Raw genomic sequence first — 6,971 nt, 5'->3', positions numbered from 1 at the left:
GCGAAAGTGAAGTCGCTCAGTCATGTCCGACTCTTCGCAATCCCATGGACTGCAGCCTACCAGGCTCCTCCGTCCATGGGAGTTGCCAGGCAAGAGTACCGGAGTGGGGTGCCATTGCTAGTGTTTATTAATATGCATTTACAAATTAGAAAAAATTGATCTCTTCCTTGGGATCAACCTACTACAACTGTTTAAAAGCAGTGGATCCATATACTCTGAGGATTAGAAATAGCAGGTGTTGGAAAAAGAGGGAGAAGTTGTTTTTTTAAAAATATTATTTGTTTACTTATTTCCGTACTGGGTCTTCATTGCCGTGTGTGGGCTTTCTCCTGTTGCGGTGACTTCTCCCGTTGCAGAGCTCAGGCTCTTGAGTGTTGACTCAGTAGTTGTGGCACACAGGCTTAGTTGCCCTGTGGCACATGGGATCTTCCTAGACTAGGGATTGAACCCATGTCGCCTGTATTGGCAGGCAGACTGTTAACCACTCTGAGCTACCAGGGAAGTCACGAGAGGGAGTAGTTTAAAGATTATTTATTTTTTATCTGCTGCCCATTAGAATTAACTGGGCAGTTAATAAATCTCAATGTTAAGCCCATGTGCGTGCTCAGTCACTTCAGTCGTGCCAGACTCTTTGTGTCCCTTTGGATGTAGCCCACCAGGCTCCTCTGTCCATGGGATTCTCCAGGCAAGAATACTGAAGTCAGGTGTCATGCCCTCTCCAGGGGATCTTCCCAACCAGGGACTGAACCCTCTTCTCTTATGTCTCCTGCCTTACCAGGCATGTTCTTTACTACTAGCACAAGCTGGAAAGCCCCAAGGCCACACCTCAGACCAATTAAATCAGAACCTAAATAGATGCAAATCAAGGTAATTCCAGTGTGCAGTCAAAGTTGACAACCACTGCTTTGAGAGACTCTTCATTTAAACAGCCCACTTGAATTCTCCCTTCTTTGAATTCTTTTTGCTTAACCTATTTTCACATGCCTTTTTTTTTTTTTAACTTGAAAAATATGCTGCCTGTGGTCATGAGGTGTGTCTTAAAGGAATTTTATGTATAATTATTTAAACCACCTCTGATATAAATAAATACTTTCAATAATTACTGGGCTGCAGTCTAACATATTTATAATGAATCATTTTTTCTCCTCCTAGATTGCTTAAATATGTTTCAAAATTGTTAAGATACAATCCAGATGCCTTATAATCTAGTAATCCTAATCTGTCATCTTTGGCACAGAGTATATGGGAGAATATGTATCTGTGTGTGTGCATGAACGAATATACACATAAGTTAAATTCTGCTGAAATGCCAAAAAAGAAAGAAAAGGAAGTCGCTCAGTCGTGTCCGACTCTCTGCGACCTCATAGACTGTAGCCTACCGGGCTCCTCCGTCCATGGGATTTTCCAGGCAAGAATACTGGAGTGGGTTGCCATTTCCTTTTCCAGGGGATCTTCCCGACCCAGGGATTGAACCCGGGGCTCCAATATTGTAGGCAGACGCCTTACCATCTGAGCCACAAAGGGAAGCCACAAGGGAAATGCCAAAGCAGCATATTAAATAGTAGAGGGAAAGCTGGTTTAATTATCCTGTATTACTGACAGCCACTTTTCCTGATCTTATTTTTTTCTACTCAGTACAATAAGAGGCTTATGTTTTTATTAAAATGAATAAATATGCATCATCAGTATATCTTTTAATTCCTAGGATATCTTAGATGAGTTAGGTTGGTGATTTAACTATATAGTATGCCATTATATCCAAATTTGAAAACAAAGATTATGACATCCATATTTCATATATGGACCAGATAAGACTCTAGACTCTTAATGAAAATATCTGTCTCTAGATTTCAGCTGAGCTCAAATGAGTTCAAATGGTGATGTGACCTACCTCTCTCTTGATTAGTGTAAAAGGAAAAGTTGAACAAACCTTTTTGAAAGAATCTCCCACTTTCACACTTTGCTCTGAATACAGAATCAAGCTTTTAAGTGTATAAGTACAATGATATTTAAAAATCTTAACAGTTAACCAGGGCATTGAGTGAGTAAATGCAGCTCAACCTAGTGGTTCCTCTACTCAACTTTGTTTTCATTTTTCTTTCTTTTTTCTCCTTTAGCATGATTCATGGTGAATCATAGTTATTTGAAAAACTACAGGATTAACAATTTATGATTTTCATTATATAAGCTGGGGGTATTTATCATTTTTATGATATGGGAACCCTAATAAAATATTTCTGCCTTATTGACTATGCCAAAGCCTTTGACTGTGTGGATCACAATAAACCGTGGAAAATTCTGAAAGAGATGGGAATACCAGACCACCTGACCTGCCTCTTGAGAAACTTGTATGCAGGTCAGGAAGCAACAGTTAGAATTGGACATGGAACAACAGACTGGTTCCAAATAGGAAAAAGAGTATATCAAGGCTGTATATTGTCACTGTGCTTATTTAACTTATATGCAGAGTACATCATGAGAAATGCCATGCCGGATAAAGCACAAGCTGGAATCAAGATTGCCGGGAGAAATATCAATAAACTCAAATATGCAGATGAAACCACTCTATGGCAGAAAGTGAAGAAGAATTAAAGAGCCTCTTGATGAAAGTGAAAGAGGTGAGTGAAAACATTGGCTTAAAGCTCAACATTCAGAAAACGAAGATCATGGCATCTGGTCCCATCACTTCATGGGAAATAGATGGGGAAACAGTGGAAACAGTGGCTGACTTTATTTTTGCGGGCTCCAAAATCACTGCAGATGGTGATTGCAGCCATGAAATTAAAAGACGCTTATTCCTTGGAAGGAAAGTTATGACCAACCTAGATAGCATTTTAAAAAGCAGAGACATTACTTTGTCAACAAAGATCCATCTAGTCAAGGCTACAGTTTTTCCAGTGGTCATGTATGGATGTGAGAGGTGGACTATAAAGAAAGCTGAGTGCCGAAAAATTGATGCTTCTGAACTGTGGTGTTGGAGAAGACACTTGAGAGTCCCTTGGACTACAAGGAGATCCAACCAGTCCATCCTAGAGGAGATCAATCCTGGGTGTTCATTGGAAGGACTGATGTTGAAGTAGAAACTCTAATACTTTGGCCACCTGATGTAAAGAGCTGGCTCATTGGAAAAGACCCTGATGCTGGGAAAGATTGAGGGCAGGAGGAGAAGGGGACGACAGAGGATGAGATGGATGGATGGCATCACTGACTCAGTGGACATGGGTTTGGGTGGACTCTGGGAGTTGGTGATGGACAGGGAGGCCTGGCCTGCTGAGGTTCATGGGGTCGCAAGGAGTCAGACATGACTGAGCGACTGAACTGAACTGAACTGAATAAAATATCCAATTAAGATTTTTCAAAATTAATTAACTGGAAGATTCTATTGTTCTTCCTTGTAAAGTTTTGTCTGAGAAGCTGGCACTTCTCAATTTTCTACCTACCATGACTTAATTGCTATAAAATAATGTCAGAGCCTACTTTTAAGGAATGAAGAGGTTAAAGAGCTTTTTTTTTTAATTTAAATTTATTTATTTTAATTGGAGGCTAATTACTTTACAATATTGTATTGGTTTGCCATACATCAACATAAATCTGCCATGGGTGTACATATGTTCCCCATCTTGAACCCCCCTCCCACCTCCCTCCCCATACCATCCCTCTGGGTCATCCCAGTGCACCAGCCCCAAGCATCCTGTATCCTGCATTGAACCTGGACTGGCAATTCATTTCATATATGATATTATACATGTTTCAATGCCATTCTCCCAAATCATCCCACCCTCACCCTCTCCCACAGAGTCCAAAAGACTGTTCTATACATCTGTGTCTCTTTTGCTGTCTCGCATATAGGGTTATTGTTACTATCTTTCTAAATTCCATATAAATGCATTAGTATACTGTATTGGGAGGGATTGGGGGAAAGAGGAGAAGGGGATGACAGAGGATGAGATGGCTGGATGGCATCACTGACTCAATGGACGTGCGTCTGGGTGAACTCTGGGAGTTGGTGATGGACAGGGAGGCCTGGCATGCTGTGATTCATGGAGTCGCAAAGAGTTGGACACGACTGAGTGACTGATCTGATCTGATCTGTAATGGTGTTTTTCTTTCTGGCTTACTTCACTCTGTATAATAGGCTCCAGTTTCATCCACCTCATTAGAACTGATTCAAATGCATTCTTTTTAATGGCTGAGTAATACTCCATTGTGTACATGTACCACAGCTTTCTTATCCATTCATCTGCTGATGGACATCTAGATTGCTTCCATGTCCTGGCTATTATAAACAGTGCTGCGATGAACATTGGGGTACACGTGTCTCTTTCAATTCTGGTTTCCTCGGTGTGTATGCCCAGCAGTGGGATTGCTGGGTCGTATGGCAGTTCTATTTCCAGTTTTTTAAGGAATCTCCACACTGTTCTCCATGTGGCTGTACTAGTTTGCATTCCCACCGACAGTGTAAGAGGGTTCCCTTTTCTCTACATCCTCTCCAGCATTTATTGCTTGTAGACTTTTGGATCGCAGCCATTCTGACTGGCATGAGATGGTACTCATTGTGGTTTTGATTTGCATTTCTCTGATAATGAGTGATGTTGAGCATCTTTTCATGTGTTTGTTAGCCATCTGTATGTCTTCTTTGGAGAAATGTCTATTTAGTTCTTTGGCCCATTTTTTGATTGGGTCGTTTATTTTTCTGAAATTGAGCTACAGGAGTTGCTTGTATATTTTTAAGATTAGTTGTTTGTCAGTTGCTTCATTTGCTATTATTTTCTCCCATTCTGAAGGCTGTCTTTTCACCTTGCTTATAGTTTCCTTTGTTGTGCAGAAGCTTTTGAGTTTAATTAGGTCCCATTTGTTTATTTTTGCTTTTATTTCCAATATTCTGGGAGGTGGGTCATAGAGGATCCTGCTGTGATTTATGTCGGAGAGTGTTTTGCCTATGTTCTCTAGGAGTTTTATAGTTTCTGGTCTTACATTTAGATCTTTAATCCATTTTGAGTTTACTTTTGTTTATGGTGTTAGAAAGTATTCTAGTTTCATTCTTTTATAAGTGGTTGACCAGTTTTCCCAGCACCACTTGTTAAAGAGATTGTCTTTTCTCTGTTGTATATTCTTGCCTCCTTTGTCAAAGATAAGGTGTCCATAGGTGTGTGGATTTATCTCTGGGTTTTATATTTTGTTCCATTGATCTATATTTCTGTCTTTGTGCCAGTCCATACTGTCTTGTTGACTGTGGCTTTATAGTAGAGCCTGAAGTCAGGCAGGTTGATTCCTCCAGTTCCATTCTTCTTTCTCAAGATTGCTTTGGCTATTTGAGGTTTTTTGTATTTCCATACAAATTGTGAAATTATTTGTTCTAGCTCTGTGAAAAATACCATTGTTAGCTTGATAGGGATTACATTGAATCTATAGATTGCTTTGGGTAGTATACTCATTTTCACTGTATTGATTCTTCCGATCCATGAACACGGTATATTTCTCCACCTATTAGTGTCCTCTTTGATTTCTTTCACCAGTGTTTTATAGTTTTCTATATATAGGTCTTTAGTTTCTTTAGGTAAATATATTCCTAAGTATTTTATTCTTTTCGTTGCAATGGTGAATGGAATTGTTTCCTTAATTTTTCTATTTTCTCATTACTAGTGTATAGGAATGCAAGGGATTTCTGTGTGTTGATTTTATATCCTGGAACTTTACTATTGGAGAAGGCAATGACACCCCACTCCAGTACTCTTGCCTGGCAAATCCCATGGACGGAGGAGCCTGGTAGTTTGCAGTCCATGGGGTCGCTAAGAGTTGGAGACGACTGAGTGACTTCCCTTTCACTTTTTACTTTCATCCATTGGAGAAGGAAATGACAACCCACTTCAGTGTTCTTGCCTGGAGAATCCCAGGGATGGGGCAGCCTGGTGGGTTGCCGTTTATGGGGTTACACAGAGTCGGACATGACTGAAGTGACTTAGCAGCAGCAGCAGCAGCAGCAGCAGCAACTTTATTATATTCGTTGATTATATTATTATATTCATAATTTTCTGGTGGAGTCTTTAGGGTTTTCTATGTAGAGGATCATGTCATCTGCAAGCAGTGAGAGTTTTACTTCTTTTCCAATTTGGATTCCTTTTATTTCTTTTTCTGCTCTGATTGCTGTGGCCAAAACTATGTTGAATAGTAGTGGTGAAAGTGGGCACCCTTGTCTTGTTCCTGACTTTAGGGGAAATGCTTTCAATTTTTCACCATTGAGGGTAATGTTTACTGTGGGTTTGTCATATATAGCTTTTATTATGTTGAGGTATGTTCCTTCTATTCCTGCTTTCTGGAGAGTTTTTTTTATCATAAATGGATGTTGAATTTTCTCAAAGGCTTTCTCTGCACCTATTGACATAATCATATGGCTTTTATTTTTCAAGTTGTTAATGTGGTGTATTACATTGATTGATTTGTGGATATTGAAGAATCCTTGCATCCCTGGGATAAAGCCCACTTGGTCATGGTGTATGATCTTTTTAATGTGTTGTTTGATTCTGATTGCTAGAATTTTGTTAAGGATTTTTGCATCTATGTTCATCAGTGATATTGGCCTGTAGTTTTCTTTTTTTGTGGCATCTTTGTCAGGTTTTGGTATTAGGGTGATGGTGGCCTCATAGAATGAGTTTGGAAGTTTACCTTCCTCTGCAATTTTCTGGAAGAGTTTGAGTAGGATAGGTTTTAGCTCTTCTCTAAATTTTTGGTAGAATTCAGCTGTGAAGCCGTCTGGACCTGGGCTTTTGTTTGCTGGAAGATTTTTGATTACAGTTTCAATCTCCGTGCTTGTGATGGGTCTGTTAAGATTTTCTATTTCTTCCTGGTCCAGTTTTGGAAAGTTGTACTTTTCTAAGAATTTGTCCATTTCTTCCGCGTTGTCCATTTTATTGGCATATAATTGCTGATAGTAGTCTCTTATGATCCTTTGTATTTCTGTATTGTCTGTTGTG

Source organism: Bos taurus, chromosome 4, assembly GCF_002263795.3.
Source record: "Bos taurus isolate L1 Dominette 01449 registration number 42190680 breed Hereford chromosome 4, ARS-UCD2.0, whole genome shotgun sequence".
NCBI classification, from domain to species: domain Eukaryota; kingdom Metazoa; phylum Chordata; class Mammalia; order Artiodactyla; family Bovidae; genus Bos; species Bos taurus.
Note: the sequence above shows the minus strand (reverse complement) of the source record.